Below are 23,636 nucleotides of genomic sequence, written 5' to 3'. Positions count from 1 at the left end.
TGATTAAAGTAAATGTTATTTGTTTCGCGTGCGAAAGACCGAGGATCAATGGACTAGCTGTCAATGCAGTACCAGGGCCCACTGCAGAATTGCCAAGAGAAAGGTGGAAAGGAGACGAGCTATGGTGTTTTTGTAGGTCGATTACCGCATATTCGGATTTTCTTATGTCAATGGACTCAATCTGCTTGGAATTTCATTTATTTCTTGAAGTAGGTGCGTGTTGCATTTAGTAATCTTGCCGAGTTACGTTGTTATGTTACTTAACTTCACAAGCGAGAAAACCGACAATGAAACTAAGAAAATAAAATTTCATTTTCCGATAGACTATACAAGTTTCGTTAGTAATATATAATAAACGATAGTTTGTTAAAGACTTATCTTAGATCACTCATTTGTCTACAGCAGGAATGCACAGACAACGGCCCACCATTGGTCTGATGGCTGCCCCCTATTCACCGGTCGTTCTTGCAGTTTTTTCATTTTCTTACTCGTCTTCATTCTCTCCCAAAGAAAAGAGAGTGCTTGTAGAACGTAATTCTTTTGAGCACAGTCATTGGGACAGGGTGACCCTAATTAGTAATAACGACTTGTCTCGCAGTACAATATTTCTGAACTTCTTGTCTTTACATAGTCACACCAATGCGGCCCACGTTCTAGTCTGTATACCCCTGCTGTATTATGACCAATCGATCTCTGGAACACTGGACGCACTGTGAACCTCTTTCTACTTGATAACGCTTTGTTCTTCTGGGAAATGTTTTCAAACAGAAATAAAAGGTCATTGAGGCAACAAGAAGCGGAATTACAGTTGTAAATATGCGACTGAACAGCGTTCCGCTCTTCCATCATTATTTTCTGGCTTTGATGATAACTGTATCCTTTTCACCAGTGCAGAGACCCGAGTCGGAATAAGTGTGTGAATACAGAAATGATAGTAAAGAGTATTATCGCTGTAGGTATCCTCATTCGCCGGCCAAGCTTATATGATAATTGTAAATTTTTCCAATTAAATTGTCTGTGAGTCGGGAAAAACTAAAATAGGTTCAAATGGCTCTGAGCACTATGGGACTTAACTTCGGAGATCATCAGTCCCGTAGAACCTAGAACTACTTAAACATAACTAACCTAAGGGCATCACACACATCCATGCCCCAGGTAAACTAGGTGCGAGCCAAAAATTTACACGATTACTGAAGTAAAATGTACCGTAAAAGGTCATGCAGTATTTGAATCTTAGCCAATCTCACCTTCATATGTTTTTATTTCATTTATTTTCTTCGCGTGTATATGGTGATAAATACTGATATTATTAAAGGGGTAAGCCTATAATTAGTATTTTTCGATGTGGGAATCAAAAGCGTGTAAGTGATGACTCTGAAAGATTTGTGGAAAATATTCGGGCATTGTTTTCCCGAGAGAGAAACGGAAATGAAGTTAGTCAAGTACACAAACCTGTGACTCATGGGGCGAAGGAAAATCGACGTCTGTACGCTGAATTCTTCCTGTCGGACTAGTTTGAAATAGTATGGGAAGAACTCTTACTTCGTATATATATGTAGTTCTTCACCATTTCAGTAATTTAGCCACAACATTTAAATTTCTCAGAAATGCTTGTAAAGCACATAATTTTCGCACCCACAATCTATACCAGGTAATACTACTTAAAAATCCGGTATCTACCGACATGTCTGCATAATGAATTTTCAAAACAAATATATTAATGTTAAACTAGGCCTTTCCTGGTTATATTTTTTCAGAATTTCGTGGTTTTATCATCTCGAATTTGTCATTTGATTCTACATTTCAGAGCCATTGTCATATTCTAGAAACTGAGACCTTTCACGTAAAACTGGATTACAAGTCTGTCATTTACTCTGTCCACTTCCACAGTAATATGCGGCCATTATTTCGACTCAGAAGTATTGGGCGGTTCTTAGTTTCAAGTTTCAGTTTTACTTTCTGATGTCTGCTTGGAACCGGGAATTACTGAAATATGAAAGGTGTACCAATGTCTGCAAATTACTACTTCAGAGCTACAGAAAATTGAAGGAAACTACTGCTTCATTGCCAGTCATGCTATAAACTGATGCCAGCGGTTCTAGGCGCTACAGTCTGGAACCGCGCGACCGCTACGGTCGCAGGTTCGAATCCTGCCTCGGGCATGGATGTGTTTGACGTCCTTAGGTTAGTTCGGTTTAAGTAGTTCTAAGTTCTAGGGGACTGATGACCTCAGAAGTTAAGTCCCATAGTGCTCAGAGCCCTTTGAAACATTTATAAACTGATAGAACAACATTTTTTTTAACAACCCTATAAATATGTCAGTTCTAAACTGTCGCTGTTAATACACCAATGAGCAATATGGACATCGTACATCGGGAGCGAACTTTTGCAGCCAAACAAATGAATACTGGTCCCGATGTGAGTCGCTGCGGCTAACCACAATACGACCAAGCAGCACGACGGGGACAATTTGAAATACTGCAACCATAGACCCGTTATAAGCGCAGAGGGCAATAAGAACGTCATCGACAGTTCACTAACGAGCCAACCACTTCTCGCTGAAGCATCTGGCGCAATGCAACGGTTCTCCCTGGCAACACTGCAACTAAGCGATAGCTTGCGCAAGTGCACGTCTCCAGCGGACCGTTAAGGTGACTCGTGAGCTTCCTCTTCTTTCAGCTGAAACTCCAGCAGTACGGGGGATAGTCTGAGTACATTCAAAACTGTGGAAGTGTTTCAGAACTTGGCTTCTTGACCCACGATTTTAAAGCTGTTTTAACCTGATCGATGAAGAAAGTATATGGGGACGCTGTAATGGTCATGAGCAATGGGCGACTTAGGGCAGTTTGGTAATACCCTGAAGTTTTGTAAACTGGTTTTTTCATACGTAGGTTCAAACACAGAAAACTCGTCGGATTTCACTTTCCAAAATGCTGGAAGTGATGTATAAACCCGAAAAAAAAGGAAAGTTAGTGTTGTGACGTAGTTCTGCACTAAATAATTCTAGCACTTGCCGTGTTATTTCCCTGCACTTCCAGTCTTTTGTGGGAAGTTTCTACAGCTAATTATTGAATAAGTATTTTATGAAAACCTGAACCGCCCTCTACACAATACTACTGTTCCACATAGTCACCATTTCATTTGTACGCATTTGCGCCACCCTTCAACCCGGTCATCAGAAAGGGTTTGGAAAATTGCAAGGTTTCGCTTGTTGACCCATGAAAAACCCGTGTTTCGCTGTTGATTGTGAACGCCAACACATCTGTCTCCTGGACTGGCATCTGCGACAAATGATGTCGGGTGGCCGCTGCGGGGTTTATCTCCAATGTCCGCTCCTCCGTTACTTCATTCAGCTGCTTATTTGATTGTTTCACAAGCTTTGGTGTACTACTGAAATCACTAAGGGGAGAATGATCAGTTCCCAGTATTGCGCAGTAAGTACTGAACGTGTGAGAGCCATTGAAATTCGCTCGATGCCTCCTGTAATTCCAAACCCTTTAACAGGACTACATTTGGTCACACTAGCATTTTGCAAATGTAAAGAAGTGCTACACACTATAACATTAGTGTAATAGGGTCTGAAAACTGTACAGGCAGTAAAAGTGGATAGAAGGATCACGGTTCGGCCTATCACTCTCTAGTTCAGTAATCAACAGCAACAGCTACGCAGCTTCAACGCCTACTCACTGTGGAGTGCAGAAAGCACTGCCTCACTTGCGTGCGTTTGTTCAACGCCTGTAACACTATAGTCCCACTGACACTGGCTACTGTGTGAATGGAAGATTTTAGGTTTCTTGGAAGGGGAATGATACTGATCGTTCGAAAGCTGGCTATAATCTGTATTAACTCCGCTGTAGTGTTCATTATTATTATTATTATTGTCATTATTATTATTATTTATTTTTTTTACACAGGAGGCCTTGATTTTTGATCCACACTCGTGTAATAAAATTCTGTATCAGGAAAGTGATTTTTTCTTGCTCCAAATAAAATAAGTCTGCTTAACTTATCATATCTCAAGTGATTAAACATCTGAATTACGTTACTTACATCATTTGAGGCTGGTGGCGTCGGTTTGCTCTGGCAACTTTACGATATGTAGGCGAGTTACTGGTATTGAGAAAAGCTGAATATTACCCTTTATAGACGCGTTAGTATGTTACAAGAATGATGGGTCTTTGGGTCATTCGGTGTATAGAAAACTAGCATATACAGATCTATATCTTCAAAAGGTCCAGCTGCCATCAATCCGCACAAACCGCCGGTGTTCTTAGTACTTTAATTCATCGGGCACATGTAGTATCGGATGCTGATAGCCTTCACGAAGAATTAGTCCATCTGAAGGAGGTTTTTAAAGAGAATGAATCGTGATAACTGCTTTCACCTGGATAAAAATTGGAATCTAATTATTAAATTTATGCGGTCATCACGGAATCGAAGTTCTCAGTCGATACTCAACGATTAGATTGTTCTTACTTCACCACTGAGGAAAGCGCACACTTCTTGGCTGCCTCGCGCGTGTCACCTAACGCATTCGCCGTAAACCGCCAGTACGATTCGCATGCGCGGAATTCGCTATGAATACCACGACTGCATCAGGTCTCTTCAGTACTTCGTCTACTCACTTGAGGATGGCCAGACGTCCCCGGGCTCAAATACGATGGCCGAATGTTGATGGGATCCGGCTGCGAACCCGAAAATTACTGGAAGAAGAAATACGCCGCGAAAGTTTCAGAAATCAATATTTCAATGTCTGTCAAACTACAAAGATTAATGTTTCACAGTGGATAAACATTTACACTATGAACCTTTGAATTAACAATTTTTAAACGTTTCATGCGATTTCAGTATACGATATCTCAGATGATAGCATTGCACTATAGCCATCATCTTTGAAAGCTGTGTTACTGTATCTATTTGATTTATTGATTTACCCGTTTTTATGTCTCTTTCATTACACAAATGTTTGTCAGAACATCATATTCTTCTCATTTACACTCCCGGTAGCTGCGTGGTCAGCGCGACAGACTGTCAATCCTAAGGGCCCGGGATCGATTCCCGGCTGGGTCGGAGATTTTCTCCGCTCAGGGACTGGGTGTTGTGTTGTCCTAATAATCGTAATTTCATCCCCATCGACGCGCAAGTCCCCGAAGTGGCGTCAAATCGAAAGACTTGCACCAGGCGAGCGGTCTACCCGACGGGAGGCCCTAGTCACACGCCATTATTATTATTTACACAGTTAATGAATGCAGCATGAATACCTCAGATATTGTTAGGCTTATATAGTTATCCAATGAACAGTTTACTATTTTGCCAGTAACTTTATTTAAATGTTGATTGCAAGTGCTACTACAAACTGTGTTAATTTAAAGGTGGTGCATCGCATGTGTTAGGAAACACAACACTTGAAAAGAGAACCAAAAGACACTTTTGTCAAGAAGGCATAAACTATTTTTAAACAATATTTAAGGACAGTCTGTTGCCACTTATCTCGTGGTTAACACACGCATCGTTACTGGGAATTTGTACGTCAGTCTGGTGATTCGACCTGTTTCGCTGCCATTCATGAATAGCATTCAAGGGGACGTTTTCCAACAGAATAACACTGGCTCACATGCCGCTGTTGTAACCCATCCAGCTCGACAGGGTGTCGACATGTTGCCTTGGCCTGCTCGGTCATCAGATCTGTCTCCAATCGAGCGTATGTGGGGCATCATTGAACGACAACTCCAGCTTCATCCAAAAACAGCATTAACCCTTTGTTTACCTATCAGATGCAAAAAGCATGGAACACCGAGGCAGAGACAGACATCCGACACCCGTACGATACAGTGCATGCACGTTTGACTGCTTGCGTTCAACATTTTGGTGGTTACGCCTGTTATTAAAGTACCAGTTTTTTACGTTTGCAATAGCATTTCTCGCGTACATTAACTTGTGGTCTTGTAACTATAATCACTTTTATACACTCCTGGAAATTTAAATAAGAACACCGTTAATTCATTGTCCCAGGAAGGGGAAACTTTATTGACACATTCCTGAGGTCAGATACATCACATGATCACACTGACAGAACCACAGGCACATAGACACAGGCAACAGAGCATGCACAATGTCGGCACTAATACAGTGTATATCCACCTTTCGCAGCAATGCAGGCTGCTAGTCTCCCATGGAGACGATCGTAGAGATGCTGGATGTAGTCCTGTGGAACGGCTTGCCATGCCATTTCCACCTGGCGCCTCAGTTGGACCAGCGTTCGTGCTGGACGTGCAGACCGCGTGAGACGACGCTTCATCCAGTCCCAAACATGCTCAATGGGGGACAGATCCGGAGATCTTGCTGGCCAGGGTAGTTGACTTACACCTTCTAGAGCACGTTGGGTGGCACGGGATACATGCGGACGTGCATTGTCCTGTTGGAACAGCAAGTTCCCTTGCCGGTCTAGGAATGGTAGAACGATGGGTTCGATGACGGTTTGGATGTACCGTGCACTATTCAGTGTCCCCTCGACGATCACCAGTGGTGTACGGCCAGTGTAGGAGATCGCTCCCCATACCATGATGCCGGGTGTTGGCCCTGTGTGCCTCGGTCGTATGCAGTCCTGATTGTGGCGCTCACCTGCACGGCGCCAAACACGCATACGACCATCATTGGCACCAAGGCAGAAGCGACTCTCATCGCTGAAGACGACACGTCTCCATTCGTCCCTCCATTCACGCCTGTCGCGACACCACTGGAGGCGGGCTGCACGATGTTGGGGCGTGAGCGGAAGACGGCCTAACGGTGTGCGGGACCGTAGCCCAGCTTCATGGAGACGGTTGCGAATGGTCCTCGCCGATACCCCAGGAGCAACAGTGTCCCTAATTTGCTGGCAAGTGGCGGTGCGGTCCCCTACGGCACTGCGTAGGATCCTACGGTCTTGGCGTGCATCCGTGCGTCGCTGCGGTCCGGTCCCAGGTCGACGGGCACGTGCACCTTCCGCCGAACACTGGCGACAACATCGATGTACTGTGGAGACCTCACGCCCCACGTGTTGAGCAATTCGGCGGTACGTCCACCCGGCCTCCCGCATGCCCACTATACGCCATCGCTCAAAGTCCGTCAACTGCACATACGGTTCACGTCCACGCTGTCGCGGCATGCTACCAGTGTTAAAGACTGCGATGGAGCTCCGTATGCCACGGCAAACTGGCTGACACTGACTGCGGCGGTGCACAAATGCTGCGCAGCTAGCGCCATTCGACGGCCAACACCGCGGTTCCTGGTGTGTCCGCTGTGTCGTGCGTGTGATCATTGCTTGTACAGCCCTCTCGCAGTGTCCGGAGCAAGTATGGTGGGTCTGACACACCGGTGTCAATGTGTTCTTTTTTCCATTTCCAGGAGTGTATGTTACGTAGACAAATTTATATCCAAAATTTCATTACTCTACATTAATTACTTCTTGGTATTGGGATTTTTTCCGTTAGTGTAAATTTTTTTGGTGTTCTTTCTTGTCCCATGCTCGTTAAGGGTCGGAACCAAAAAAGTTGTGTGCGTTCTGTTACAGCCAATATTATTTTCTTTACATCCTCATGTGCTGTATGATCCAATTGAGAGATCCTTGATGCTTATCTTAGAAAGTCCATTTCTGTGGCTTTCTCCGTAATCGCTTAGTTCTCCGAGCCGTAGACGGTAACTGGCACAATAACTGCTTCATATACATTAAATTTGGTTTTTAATCCGACTTTTGCGAACCAAGAAAGGGAGTTCAGATTTGATACTGATCTCCTTCCTTAGCGCAATATGTTTCTAAAGTCATCTTCACATGCTATTAATTATACTCCCTAGGTATTTATGAGTTCAACAGTTATCGGTTTTTATGGACAGGGACTGCGGATAGGCGGCGGTCGGTGGAATGTGAGTCGGCTGTGGGGCGTGCCGAGATACCCCGTGCAGTTGCGACAACACTGTGTCACGGATGGCGCAGTGGTTAACGCACCTGTCTAGTAAGCAGGAAATCCCGGGTTCGAATCCCGGTGCGGTACACATTTTCACTCGTCGTCTCTGATTCCGTGTAGTGTCCCGATGCAGCTGAAGTCAGTAACCTCTACCCCTTCACTTCTCATTCCTTTCCTTTCTCCCACCACCTTCAATTTACAAATTTACAATTTACAAATTAATTGCAATAGGAATTAGGCTGAAACACGTAGTGCGAATGTCGTGTGAGGCAAAACTTTCGAACATGACCTCCGTCTGCGTGCGATTTGGAAGAATTACGTGGGTAAGTCGTTAAATGGTCTCCGGTACTTACAGTTTATCACCCTCTCTGGAGTGGCGTCTTCAGTTTAATGGAACTTCATGAAGTTACAATTAAGGACGCAGCGGACAGGTTATCGCGGACCTCATCCTCAGAAAGAGAGAAAGTTTCATTCTGAGAACGTCCTCTACGACCTACGCCATATACTTTCTCTCTAGCAGCACAAGGTGTGATCGCCAACAACGTGCCCTAAGACCAGTCAAGTCTCCCAGCCGAGAAGTCAACGAAACCAGGCACGCTCAAGGTCCGCACATACAAAGGGCAAGGCTGACGTGAGGGACTAGGTTGCAATCAAGTTCTATAACACATCAAAACGCGTGTTACAACCGCCATTTTAAACGTAATTAAGAAAAAAAGGCCCTCAAGAGAAGTTGCAACTATTATCAAATCCAAACATGAAATAGCAGAACGTGACTCAAATAGCTTAACATGCTTCAAAAAAATTTACAGCGGGTACACTTAGCCCAAACACAACAACATAAAAAGCCCAATGAACAGGTGACCACAATAAAACAGAAACGATTGGCAATAGAAGCCAAAAGCGAAAACAAATTACGTCCAAGAGGGAGGCGGGGCACAGCGTTGCTAGATCGATACGAACATATCAAAGGAGCACTAAATAAACAACATGGCCACTTGTCGAAATAAAGGAGAAAGTCATGCACCACAACAAGGCTTACAGGCAAGTTGCCGAATAGCATTCAAATACCCGGATCAGAGGAAGCCCAGCAACGTACGAGGATAATTACGGCGCTCACCCCGTCTTAATACGTCCAGGAGCAGCAAGACTTCGTCCTACGGATAAATCAGCGACATCTGGAAAACAGAAGTTGTCACAGGCCACATGTCTTCTGGTCGCGACGAGTCCCGCGGTGCAGGAACGTCCTCCTTGGCGTGTTTATTCTGTTTCTCCTTACCAGTTGGGTCTGATCCAAGAGATTGAGAAGGTCCAAAGACGAGCGGCAAGATTCGTGCCTGGTACATTTAGCCATCGCGAGAGCGTTACAAATCTCTTTGAAAGGGACACACTTGCAGATAGACGACGCGCTAAACGGAAGGGACTGCTCACTAAATTCCGAAATCCGATCTTCGCCGTGGATGTAGACCATATATTATTACCATCATCTTTCAAATCGCGCGATGATGACCATTCAAAGATAAAGGAAATTGGAGCTCGTACTGAACCGTTCGGACAGTCGTTTTCCCCTCGCGCGATCCGCGAATGGAGCAGGGGGGGGGGGGGGAGGGGGGAGGAATATGACTTTGGCGCGAATTGTGCCCTCCGCCACACACCCCTTGGTGGCTAGCGGAGTATACAGAGTGGTCCATTGATAGTGACCATGCCAAATATATCACGAAATAAGCATCAAACGAAAAATCTACAAAGAAACAAACTCGTCTAGCTTGGAGGGGGAAACCAGATGGCGCTATGGTTGGCCCGCTAGATGGCGCTGCCATAGGTCAAACGGATATCAACAGCGTTTTTTTTAAATAGGAACCCCCATTTTTATTACATATTCGTGTAGTACGTAAGGAAATATGAATGTTTTAGTTGGACCACTTTTTTCGCTTTGTGATAGATGGCGCTGTGATAGTCACAAACGTGGTATCACGTAACATTTCGCCAGTGCGGGCGGTATTTGCTTCGTCATACACTGCCCGTGTTAAAATGGACCGTTTACCAATTGCGGAAAAGGTCGATATCGTGTTGATGTATGGCTATTGTGATCAAAAAGCCCAACGGGCATGTGCTATGTATGTTAAGGAAACAGGAAGTGTTCAGCCACATGTGAAACGTCAACCACGACCTGCAACAAATGATGATGCCCAAGTAGGTGTTTTAGCTGCTGTCGCGGCTAATCCGCACATCAGTAGCAGACAAATTGCGCGAGAATCGGGAATCTCAAAAACGTCGGTGTTGAGAATGCTACATCAACATCGATTGCACCAGTACCATATTTCTCTGCACCAGGAATTGCATGGCGACGCCTTTGAACGTCGTGTACAGTTCTGCCATTGGGTACAAGAGAAATTACGGGACGATGACAGATTTTTTGCACGCGTTATATTTAGCGACGAAGCGTCATTTAGCAACAGCGGTAACGTAAACCGCCATAATATGCACTATTGGGCAACGGAAAATCCACGATGGCTGCGACAAGTGGAACATCAGCGACCTTGGCGGGTTAATGTATGGTGCGGCATTATGGGAGGAAGGATAATTGGCCTCCATTTTATCGATGGCAAGCTAAATGGTGCAATGTATGCTGATTTCCTACGTAATGTTCTATCGACATTACTACAAGATGTTTCACTGCATGACAGAATGGCAATGTACTTCAAACATGATGGATGTCCGGCACATAGCCCGCGTGCGGTTTGAAGCGGTATTGAATAGCATATTTCAAGACAGGTGGACTGGGCGTCGAAGCGCCATACCATGGACACCATGTTCACCGGATCTGAAGTCCCAGGATTTCTTTCTGTGGGGAAAGTTGAAGGTTATTTGCTGTCGTGATCCACCGACAACGCCTGACAACATGCGTCAGCGCATTGTCAATGCGTGTGCGAACATTACGGAAGGTGAACTACTCGCTGTTGAGAGGAATGTCGTTACACGTATTGCCAAATGCATTGAAGTTGACGGACATCATTTTGAGCATTTACTGCATTAATATAGTATTTACAGGTAATCACGATGTAACAGCATGCGTTCTCAGAAATGATAAGTTCACAAAGGTACATGTATCATATTGGAACAACCGAAATAAAATGTTCAAACGTACCTAAGTTCTGTATTTTAATTTAAGAAACCTACCTGTTATCAACTGTTCGTCTAAAATTGTGAGCCATATGTTTGTGACTATTACAGCGCCATCTACCACAAAGCGAAAAAAGTGGTCCAACTAAAACATTCACATTTCTTTACGTACCAAACAAATATGTAATAAAAAATGGGGGTTCCTATTTTAAAAAACGCAGTTGATATCCGTTTGACCTATGGCAGCGCCATCCAGCGGGCCAATCATATCGCCATCTGGTTTCCCCCCTTCAAGCTCGACAAGTTTCGTTCTTTGTAGTTTTTTTCGTTTGACGCTTATTTCGTGAGATATTTGGCCGGTCACGATCAATGGACCACTCTGTTTATGTAGATGTAGGAGGTCCAAACAGAGTGCTTCTGTACCGAGCCAAAACACCGCCAGCGACCTCTTTCAACGTCAACCACCAGAAATCTCCCTCTTGCGCTGCCTCAGCCTGCTCTGCCTAAGCAAACCAAAGAGCCTCACATCGCAGCGCCACAGACATACTTGCGAGTGGGGAGAGAGGTATCGACCTTGCAGCACGGCTCAGCATACGCAAGGTATAAAAGGACATTGCATTGGCGGAATTGTCATTGGTAATCAAGTGATTTACACGAAAAGGTTTCCCATGTGATTTATGGCAGCACGACGGGAATTAACAGGTTTATGAGGAATGGGAGTTGGAGCCAGAGAATTCAATATTCCGGGATCCACAGTGCCAAGAGTGTGCCGAGAATACCAGATATCAGACATTACCGTTCACCAAGGACAACGCAATGGCCGAAGTCTTTCACTTAACGACCGAAAGCAACGGAGTTTTGCATGGAGTTGTCAGTGCTAACAGACGAGCAACACTGCGTGAAATAAGCGCAGAAATCAATGTGAAACGTATGACGAACGTATCCGTTAGGACAGTGCGGTGAAATTTGGCGTTAATGGCCTATAGCAGCAAACGACCGACGCGAGTGCCTTTGCTACAGCACAACATCGCATGCAGCACCTCTCCTGGCTCGTGACCATATCGGTTGGATCCTTGATGACCGCAGAACCGTAGTCTGATCAGATGCATCCCGATTGCAGTTGCTAAGACCCGATGATAGGGCTCGAGTGTGGCCAGATACCACGAAGCCGTGGAGCCCAGTTGTCAACAAGGCACTGGGCAAGCTGGTGGTTGCTCCATAGGGGGTGGCCAGTGTTTTTACGGAATTCACTGGGTCCTCTGATCCATTAACAGGAAATTGTTATCGGCTACTTGGAGACAATCTGTAGTCGTTCATGAACTTCATGTTCCCAAACAACGCTGGGGTTTTTGTGAATGACAGTGAGCCAAATTACTGGGCCACAGTTGTTCGCGATTGGTTTGGAGCACATTCTGGACAATTCGAGTGAATAGTTTGGTCACCAAGATCGCCCGATACGAATCGCATCGAACTTCTATAGGACATAATCGATGGGTTAATTTGCCCACAAAATCCTGCAATGATACCACTTTCGCAATCATGTACTGCTATAGAGCCAGCATGGCTCAATATTTCTGCAGGGGACTTCCAACGACTTATTGAGTCCATGCCACGTCGATCTGGTAAAAGAAGGTCCAACACGATATTGAGAGGTATGCCATGACTTTTTTCACCTCAGTGTAGTTGCTTGTGTGATCCTCCCTGCTGCACTTACACTCTGGTATTATGATGGCCATGGACGCGTCGTTGGCTGTTCGTATGCCGATACTCTTGATGTTCCGAAACTTTTGATCTGAAATGTCTTCGCTGCTTTGCTTCTCGGTATTCTGACGAAAGCTTCCCTAGTGACACTAAATTATGTTCTTGAAACGCAGAATATGTCTTTAATATCTTGTAGAGAATCTATAGAGAGTGGACCATTTTAATCCATAATGGAGAGTAGCTCGGAATTGACATGGGATATACCAAAACCTTTCAGATGAAAGTTGTAGGTGGCAACGAGGGCCACGCATTGCTACTAATGGCCGTGACCTTGAACGTAATTTTCAAGCTGATTCGGAAGTTAGAGTGGTTTTATTAAATCGGGACCCTGATATTTGATTCAAGACATGAACGGGGGCGGCAAATTTTACTTACAAAATGTTACATTATTCAAGGTCATGTCAAGGTTCAATGAAGGCCACATAGCCGGCCGGTGTGGCCGAGCGGTTTTAGGCGCTACAGTCTGGAACCGCGCGACCGCTACGGTCGCAGGTTCGAATCCTGCCTCGGGCATGGATGTGTGTGTTGTCCTTAGGTTAGTTAGGTTTAAGTAGTTCTAAGTTCTAGAGAACTGATGAACTCAGAAGTGAAGTCGCATAGTGCTCAGAGCCATTTTTGAAGGCCAAATAAGCAAATACGTTCTTAGTTCTGGTACGGCTTAACTCTGAATAGAGGAGGGGACGGCAAAATACAATGTTAGATACGAACTGGAAGAGGCATAAGGGGTCACGTTTCATTACCAATAACGACAATCGTAAGCATAATTATCGAACATTTTTCGAAGGTTGATTTTTGTTTCATGGAAACCCTTACACGTGACGCCGGATTTGGTAAGAGCAATGAGAGATTTGAACTTCAGGCTTTCAAGAACGCGTTATTGACAGAATTAATACATCAGACGTACCAATCTTATTATGACCTTTTGCACGACAGAACAGAAATAAAACGGAGATCATTGGTTTACAAGTCGGTGAGCGGATCTCTTCGCGTCTCATTCCTCGGATGCGCCTTCCGATTTGTATCTAATATTGTATTTTGCTTTTTTTTTTAACGAACTCACCGCCATTTGACTGTATTGTTGTTTATTTGATTACGACCCAGGTTTCGGCCTTTTATACCGTTTGAAGTGATTGAGTTTATGTCATTAACATTGCAGGACATCAAGCTCAAAATTGGCCACAAATTAGAAAAATATTCGCTCCCCACGAAATTCCAGAAGTAAAATCTGCATCCCTCCTTTATTTAGAGTTAACCCTTAGTAGCACTAAAAACATTTGCTTATTTGCCCTTCATTGAACCTTGCCCTGACCTTGAATAATGTGTCATATTATACGTAAAATTTGCCACCCTTTACAATTATCATATCTAATATTGGGGTTTCGATTTAAAAAGTATCACTTTAACCTCCGGACACACACACACACACACACACACACACACAGAAAATGCAACGCCACGTTGCTGTGGGTTCAATTATCGGAAAGATGTACAGACCGCTGACACCGTTAAGGCGTGTGCCGCATCCTCAGCGAGCTGCAACCTGCCCCCAATGACTTCCTTTTGCGACAGAACAGCGTCGACCCAGATACCGGATCACACCGCACACACGAGAGCACCTCTGATCAGACCTTGGCGAAGGCCGGCGGCTGGTTAATTTCACTTTGACTGCCCCAGCGCGGCGACAGGGGAGCAGGAGGACGCCTCCGCAGACCCGGATGCGGGCACCGGGCAGGTCTAGGGGACAGCGGCCTTGACCTCGATACCTGCCGAGCGCGCCTCGGACGGCGGCCGCCCAGTCGTGAAGGTGCGTGGGTGGGGGGAGATGGCTAGGGTTGCACAAGCCGGCGCTCACTGGCGCCGGCCAAGTCCATCTGCTTTCCTTTCTGATTCTTCTGACTGCATTTTCACAGGATGAAGCATCGTCCTTACGTTCCATGTTACTTCAGTCACATCATTTATCCCTTTCCATTTTCGGGGTGTGATACGCATATTCCTCTCCAATGTTAGAGATGTCTGTTGAGTTCTCACAATCACCTTTTTTTATTGTACAGGGTTATCAATCGTGCGCCCAACCACATCAATCCTATGCCCAATCACAGCATGCATATCGAGGATTTGTATTAGGTTTACTCCTTTAGGGAAGCTGGCTTCTTCGAGCCTCTAAAGCCCTCCCTTCCCTATGTTGGACACATTTTGTCTGGCTCTTCTGTCCATTCCGGCTTCGTTGGCCCTGCCGGTAGCTTTATGTTTCCGGCACAGCCCTTGACTTCGTTGAGACACGTAAACACTGCCGCCCAGCACACAAGGGTCTTCGACAGGGCGACTCTGGGAGGATTGTATGAGATTTGAATCAGATATTCTGATGATGGGCTATGCCCTATACGTGTGCAGGTTAAAACTGTGCGCCGGATCGAAACTGGAACTCGGAACCGTTGTCTTTCGTGGGCAAATGGTGCAGCACTTGACCGCGAAAGCCAGAGGCCCCGAATTCGACTCTCGCCCCGGCACACAGTTTTAATCTGCCAGAGTGTTTCATATCAGTACACACTCCACTGCAGAGTGAAAATATAATTCTAAATGTTGTGTTCTTTAACTACCTGCAGCGAAGTGCGTGCTCAGCTACAATCTCTCTCTCTCTCTCTCTCTCTCTCTCTCTCACACACACACACACACACACACACACACACACACACACTCACTCTTTTGCGCATCTCTTATGCTGCATCGCCATCCCCAAGACTATAACTAGGAACATTGTTGTATGTTAGTTTTAATATGTGGATCAGCAGTTATGTTACAGATTTGATTGTTAGTGAATCGAAAATTATTTGGAAATGTTTAAAGCCACGAATAGACATGAAACTCCCACTAAAAGTTAAAGTAGGTTGGGTTGTACTTTAAGTGCGATTATTTAATTTTGTTTGGCTTTAACCTTTATTGACATCGGACGAATCAAGACGTTTACTGCTACCAGTCATAATTAACTTATTTCCTCATCGCTTTTCGGAGGTTTAACCCTCCATCATCCGGTGGATTTATATGGATGTGTGTGTTGCGTTACGACTTTGGCGTAATCTGTGGCACTGTCTGATAGAAAGAGAGAGAGAGAGAGAGAGAGAGAGAGAGAGAGAGAGAGAAGACATTAAGTAGGGTTTTCCTGTCCGTTACTACGGAGTGCTTCGGGTTACTCCAATGTTGAACACATCACATACATGCCATATTAATTCACATAAACCCACCCCATGATGGAGTCTGAAACTTTCGATACGCGTTTGAAAATTGATAAACAGTTACTGGTAACAATAAACTTGTTGTTACGTTCGGTTGTATTTAGTGACGCCACTAGCGTTTCTCCACTACTGAATAGCACTATTAGACAGCACGCTAGTCGTTGTACTTCCAAACACTAGGGATCTGATTCGGATTTGTGTTCCGTCTGATTTCAGTGTGTGTTTTTTTTCACTTTCTTAGTGAAAATGTCTGAAAAGTGCTACAGTTTTGCTGTTTCTGGAACTACACGAAGAGCGACCTTGCTTATGACTAACAATTTGCTTTATATGTGGATCTTGGTTTGAGAGACAAATAACTGTTAAAAATTGTGAGCTATATGCAAGAACTAGCCGTCGATTGTGAAGTTACAGTTGCAGAATTAAAAATTGCAAGTATTCGATATGCCTACCTAACTGAAAAAAATAAAATTCTGCACTCTCCGATGGAAGATGCGTTTGCAGATGATATTTACTACTGTTGGTTTGCCATAGCAAAAAGGTTCGGGAAACTTGTCGTGGAAATGCAGTTTCTCAACTGGGACTGAATTCTTCACATGAGTATCCGAATTTTAATAGAGCTCGTCATTTGTTTTAGCCGGCCGGCCGTTGTGGCCGAGCGGTTCTAGGCGCTTCAGTCTGGAAACCTACGACCGCTACTGTCTTAGGTTCGAATCCTGCCTCGGGCATGGATGTGTGTGATGTCCTTAGGTTTCTTAGGTTTAAGTAGTTCTAAGTTTTAGGGTACTGATGACCTCAGATGTTAAGTGCTCAGAGCCATTTTTTGTTTGTTTTGTTTTTGTTTTAGCCAATCGGATGTGGCTTACTAATGGAATTTCGTCTTAGAGTGTTGATTTAAGAAGTGTATTTGATGCCGTCGTTGTATGCCTCAACGAAACTCACTTTCAGATCCATCATTAGGATTTCTATCCCTTGTCTTGAACCCCTCCGTCAGTTCTAATGCCATACGATGCAGTACAACATTAAACAGCCGTCCTCATGGATTCAGTTGGGGCCACATTTAAATCGGGCCGCTAATTAGAATTCGTGCCGTTATGTGTGTACAGAAGTAGGCCAAGAGCTATGACTTCGCTTCAAATGCGTATGTATGAGCGGTTTGACGTCCCCACTCGAGTCGGAGCGCTGTTGAGTCACATCTCCCACACTCGTACGTGAGACAGTGAGGAGAGGTGAGAAGCCTCGAAGCCAAATGACCAGGAAGTTTCACCCCACCACATTCAGTCTTCAGCTCATCCCCTGGCCAGACAAATACTGAATGCCTCCAGTTACAGCACACTCTCATTATAGTATCGTGTGCCTCGGTTACACAAATTGCGGAGACAACTGCTGCGGCTACTCCACTGAGCCTTAGTGACTGGCTACGGAGAAAGATAGCTGCGAGACCGGTACAAAATACTGAGTCACTTGCCTGACACACTCCATTGTGGTGATCAAGTTGTCAGATGAAAGGCTGCTGTATATGAGCGTGTTAGTAGGTCGTGTGCACTCGTCGTGTTACAAACAGCTGTTGTTGCGACTTGTTGTCCATGACTGGATGCTTGCACGAGGCGAAGCAGCGGTGGAGCGCATGACGGGGCCGCTCCCGTTATCCCACTGTATCTCCTGTCGGCCCCTGGGTGGTTGGCTGTATCAGAGCGAAAACCTTGACCCAGGCAGCTAAACTCGGCGTGCGATATACATTTTGCTTTGCTTTGCTTTCGCAGATCGTTTGCCAGAGCGGGCGTCCTTAACAAAGCGACTGGTGCGCTCAAAGCTGACGCTAGTTGGCCCTTACTTTCAGTCGTGTGAAGTTAGAACCCCTTTTTCGAGAAATATACATTTTTTTCGCAGTTCTTGTTAGATGTGCCATAGTTCTAGAGTTCTTTGCACAAAATATCAATAGTTCTGCAAAATGTAACGAAGAAAACAATAATACTCGAAAAAATTTTCGTATCGAAAACATTTTTTGTCAATTTTCGCAAAAATTAAACTTGTACAACAGTTCTGAGGACAGTTCTGGACACCACGTGAAGAGCTCTATCGAAATTCCTAGTAGAATTTTTTTTGTGCTGGTGATAGTTTAAGAGGTAATTGCAACTTAATTAAGAACCCCATAAGAGCCCCTACTGTGAAGCTGGCGCCCTTTTTTTCAGAAATATATATTTTTTCAGAGTTCTTGATAGATAAGTCATAGTTATAGAGTTCTCTGTACAAAATTTCAATAGTTCTGCAGAATTTAGCGAAGAAAACAACATTGTATAACATAGCTGATTCAGGAACCCTTTCCTCCTGATACAATTCTTACTGTTGCCACAATAAATCACTTGTGCATAGATTCCAACTGTACTGGTCATTACAAAAATATAACCATTGACCAGCGGCGGACACTTCTTGCAGCGTTGTACGAAGCATTCGGCTTATCCGCTGTGAAAATACCACACTTAACGCTATTGTAAAATTTACGGTGGATGGCTTCCTTTTATCTACAATGTCAGCATATATCGAATTATCTTCATGCAAACGTGATGCCTGGATCACTCACTTCCCCTTTTTAGGTACGGAGGAAACTAGAGTTCAGTCTTGTGGAAGCCAAAAAAGGAAATGTGGGCAGCCCTTCTTTTACTGATAGCAAACTCTAGAGAAATCTCCACGCTTGTTTTTCTTCATCATGCCAACAAAAGAAAAATTCTCCCTTCATAGCTCTATTATCATTCCAGTACTAGTAAACCAGTTGTCCGCTTTCACATTTCGACCTGACTGATATATAGGTTTAGACAGTCACAGAACAACATCAAAATGTTTATTGCTCAGTTGGTAAATCCTTCTGGTTGCAACACAGCGTACATTTCCAAATTGTACAGGTAAAATACTTAAGAATCCACACTTAAGAATCCATACTCGTTTGTTTTGATTGATACATATTGGCGAAAACTGTACCGTCCACAGAATCCTTCCAGCTTCTTGTCTACTGTAACATTTTCTCCAAGGTTGTAAGATTTGTGGTAGTTGCGTACAAACACAGTAAATATTTCCCGAATAGCTGTTAGCTTGTCTAATCGTCTCCTTCCATCACGAATAGCGCGACTGTAAAATCTAAGACTCTCCAGAATAAATTTGAAACGTTTTATGTTCATTTGCGAGGTGTAATTTTTCAATGCCATCACCATCAGTGCCACACAGATCTTCCAGGCTTTATGTGTTACTTTTGTTAACAACAATTAAAAACAAGAGACTGATGAAGGCTTTCAATTCAATATCATTTATTGATTTTACCCCTCTCTCACGCTGAAATGAGGCTTTGATGCTCTCGAAATTCTAATTGGAATACAAAACTACAATAGACAAATATCGTTATCTTTGAGGTAATTACAGCATCACAAATGCTGCTTTGGCTGCACCTATTGGTACAGGTAAATTTCGAATAATATTATGCTCTTCGAACAATATGCTTTGGATTTCTTCAACATTATCTAGTACTTCCCACTTAAAATAATAAAATTCCTATAAAATAACGCAACCAGGCGCAGTGTATTAATCTGATATTTGACGTTCAGACAGCGGACACTGACGATTAAACAGTTCAAACAGAATTTAAGTGCAGTTTACATTCTGGATTAGCTTTGTACTACTTACTACGTTGATAAACAAATAAATTAATCGCTGAAATGAAATACGAAAGGGCACAGTGGATAAAAACGAGCAATCGGCTCATATCTCACCAAGAGAGCATTAGCGTCGATACTGAATCATACAACAATGAAAGGCATACATGAAGTGTATATTTTTAGAATCAGGAAGAACCAGATGAATTTTATTACGTAAAACAGTAATTGTTTTGAGCTCTCATGACATCCAGGACCCACTAACAGCTAAAAAAATGCCCAGGACCCTCATGGATGAAAGTTATGTGGCAACATCACCAGACGCTAGGATACATAAAAACATGTGCTGTGCGTAACGAATAAATTTGAAATTGCTTTCGTTAATATTGTTGCAAACATTTGTTCTAGTTAGAAAGGAAGTGTGGAAGTTTGATGAGTTAAACTACAGCGAGATTTAAAAGTCTTTACAATGTATAGAAATGTAAGTATGTTTACTGAATATATTATACAAACGAACTAAGTAGTATGTTTAAATCCTAATTCAATACATGACTGATAGAGGTGTTATTATGTTGAGGGGATACAGTATTAAAGTTAATAAGAAGTTCGAAATTTGTAAATAAGAACCTCGTTTATTTGGTCCTCAGTAATCCGGATTTCCGGTTTATCCGGATTCATATTTTGTGTCCCTTGGTATTTTTCTCTTTTTTTCTAATAACACGAAGATGTGTAGTCGGTGAGGTACATAGGCTGCTTATCACTAGGCCGGTAATTTAGTCTAGTACTGAGTGATAAGGAACTCGGTGTGTGTGAATGACATTGTTTCTCAAGTATTGTACATTAATATAACAGTGTATTGATGCCCATCAAGTAAGTTGCATAGTAACCACGCCAACAGCACTCCACCATAGCTCATTGTACCTCTGGTGCGATTCTCGACAGGTATGACACCATCTGGTTAGTGGCGCGTGTGAATGTATCTGCTCTCTCAGCCATCTGTTTGTTTTGCACTGACGAGTCTTCTCTCCTTGAATCATCTAAGCGTGCACATCCCACGCTTCCACCTACAGTTACTACAGTCAGTCTTAAGAAGGTGTACTGGCATTTGTATAGTGCTGAACATTTAGACTTTCTGTAATTAGTAGAATATACATCCGGGTTTTCGATTTTCGGTTTTCCAAAATAAAAGTGAGAATTTACGATCGTCCTCAAAGCTGTACTTCCAGCAGTACTTCATCTCCTGCGTTCCCAATTTCGTAGAAGTTGTCCTACGAAAATTGCAGAAGCACTCCTGGACGAAAGGATATTGTGACGATATTCCTTCGTCATAGCGTGGGGTTAGAGACCCGGTCCGGCACACAGTTTTTATCTGCCAGTAAGTTTCACATCGGCGCATACCCACTGCAGAGTGAACACACAATCTATTTCATAATCTACTGGCACCATAAAAATGTTATGAGGGTTTTTAAAAGAACTCTTTCGTTGCTACCCAGAACTGTCAGCAAAAGGGTTGTGCCAATTTATTATAATGTAGACCAAGTGGGTGTCTCGAAAATGCTATTATCTCATTAACTGTTATCCCCACAAAAAATGTTATTACAGTTGTCGGTAGAACTCTTAGGGTCGTATTAAGAAATGCCATCAAACCTTTTGTACGAATTTATTACTTTTACATGACAAAAGTGAGTCCCACATTAATTATCTCATATGTCATCGTCACAAATAATGTTATTATAGTTTTTGGTAGAACTCTGTAGGTGATATTCAGAACTGTCATCAGAACTATTCTACGAATTTTGCTATAGTAGAGAAAGTGAGTATCAGATTAAAACAATTATTGTATAAATTATTATCGCCACAAAAATGTTCTTATCATTTTCAATGCAACTCTTCCGGTGCTATCCAGAACTGCCAACAGAACTGTTATACAAATTTTTTCCAAACTGACAAATAATTTTTTACCGTACCAAAATTTTGCCCAGTTATTATTTCTTTCCGAAATTCTGCAGAACTATTCGTGTTTTGAGCAGGGAAATCTAGAACTATTGCATATATATCAAGAACTATGAAAAAAACGTATATTCATCGTAAAAGGCGTTCAAACTTCACGGGAAATGCTCATAAGCATTCCTTAATAAAGGCAGTTACTACGTAAACAATTACCTGTACAGAATATGTTACTAGTATCTTCGATAGAACTCTTACAATGCTATCCAGAGCTGGCATCAGAACATACGAACAGACATATTTTTTTTTTAGTAAGTGTGCCCCACAATTAATCAATTACCATACAAACTATTATAACCACAAAAAATTTTATTATGATTATCGATAGAAGTCTTGAGGTGTTAACCAGAACTGTTCATCAAAACTGTTGAACGAATTTATTTTTCTGTGGAGAAAGTGGGTCTAACATCGTAGCAGTTACCGTATAAACTATCATCGCCACAAAAAGATATTATTAGGATTTTCGATAGAGCTCTTGGTGTTCTTTTCAGAACTGTTGTACCAATTTACTTTTTGCGAAAATTGACAAAGAATGTATTCGATACGAAAATTTTTTCGAGTATTGTTGTTTTTTTCGCTAAATTCTGCAGGACTATTCAAATTTTGTACAAATAACTCTAGAACTGTGACATTTATATCAAGAGCTCTGACAAAATATATATTTCTGAAGAAAAGGATTCCAACTTCACAGTAAGTGAAAAGGTTCCCTTCTTAAATTCCAATTATCTCGTAACGTGTTAGCTGCACAAATAATTGTAATTAGGATATTCGATAGAACTATTGGGGTTCTGTTCAGAACTGCCCTCAGAACTGTTGTCCGAATTTACTTTTTGCGAAAATTGCGAATATTTGCTGTACGAAATTTTTTTCGAGTATTGTTTTCTTCGTTAAATTCTGCATAACTATTCAAATTTTGTACAAAGAACTCTAGAACTATGCCATTTCTATCAAGAACTCTGAAAAAAATATATATTTCTGAAAAAAGGGGTGCCAGCTTCACAGTAAGTGAAAAGATTTTCTCATTAAAATGCAATTATCTCGTAAAATATTAGCTGCAGTAAAAAATGTTACTTGGATTTTCGAAAGAACTCTTGGAGCTCCGTTCATAACTGTGCTAAGAACTCTTGTACTTATTTACGTTTTGCGGAAATTGCCAAAGAATGTTTTCGATACGAAAATTTTTTCGAGTATTGTCGTTTTCGTCGCTAAATTCTGCAGAACTATTGAAATTTTGTACAAAGAACTCTAGAACTATGCTACATCTATCAATAACTGTGAAAAAAATGTATATTTCTTGAAAAAGGGGTGCTAACTTCACACGACTCTTACTTTCCCCTGCAAGCTTCCAGTACTGCCGCTTCGATTTTGTTTTCGTACACCCGACCAAGAAGGAAACACAAGGGAGGAAGCTACAGTATAGTATCTCGTAGGCTTCAAAGTCATTAGAGATGGAGCACTATAATTAGTGAAGGCAAGCGCTTTGTGGTTTCTTCGACATAAAGAGTAATTTAAGCCTATCCACTAAAACTAAATATGGCAAAAATCTAATAATAGATTCCTCGTCAAGTCACTAATTTCAGTTCCTAATAGACTAACGATCATACCATATTTGAACGTCAAATAATGCAATGCTTTAAAGTATTGTCAGTGGTCAGACTAAACCCCACGTATCACGTAGTTCGCCGGCCGGGTTGGCCGAGCGGTTCTAGGCGCTTCAGTCTGGAACCGCGCGACTGCTACGGTCGCAGGTTCGAATCCTGCCTCGGGCATGAATGTGTGTGATGTCCTTAGGTTAGTTAGGTTTAAGTAGTTCTAAGTTCTAGGGGACTGATGACCTCAGATGTTAAGTCCCGTAGTGCTCAGAGCCATTTGAACCATCACGTAGTTCCCAGTTGTCCTTACGTGGATTATCAGGTTTGCGTATTATTCCCCTTTACTGT

At 42.9% G+C, this 23,636-nt stretch overlaps 1 protein-coding gene across 1 annotated transcript in view; it reads left to right on the top strand.

Moving 5' to 3' along the window:
- Window positions 1-23,636, top strand: part of LOC126091092 (tyrosine kinase receptor Cad96Ca) — a 481,814-nt gene that overhangs the window by 138,544 nt on the left and 319,634 nt on the right. The gene's annotated exons all lie outside the window — the stretch shown is intronic.

The sequence above is a fragment of the Schistocerca cancellata genome, chromosome 1 (assembly GCF_023864275.1).
Source record: "Schistocerca cancellata isolate TAMUIC-IGC-003103 chromosome 1, iqSchCanc2.1, whole genome shotgun sequence".
Lineage (NCBI taxonomy): Eukaryota > Metazoa > Arthropoda > Insecta > Orthoptera > Acrididae > Schistocerca > Schistocerca cancellata.
Note: the sequence above shows the minus strand (reverse complement) of the source record. Positions and strands in the feature narration are given on the sequence as shown.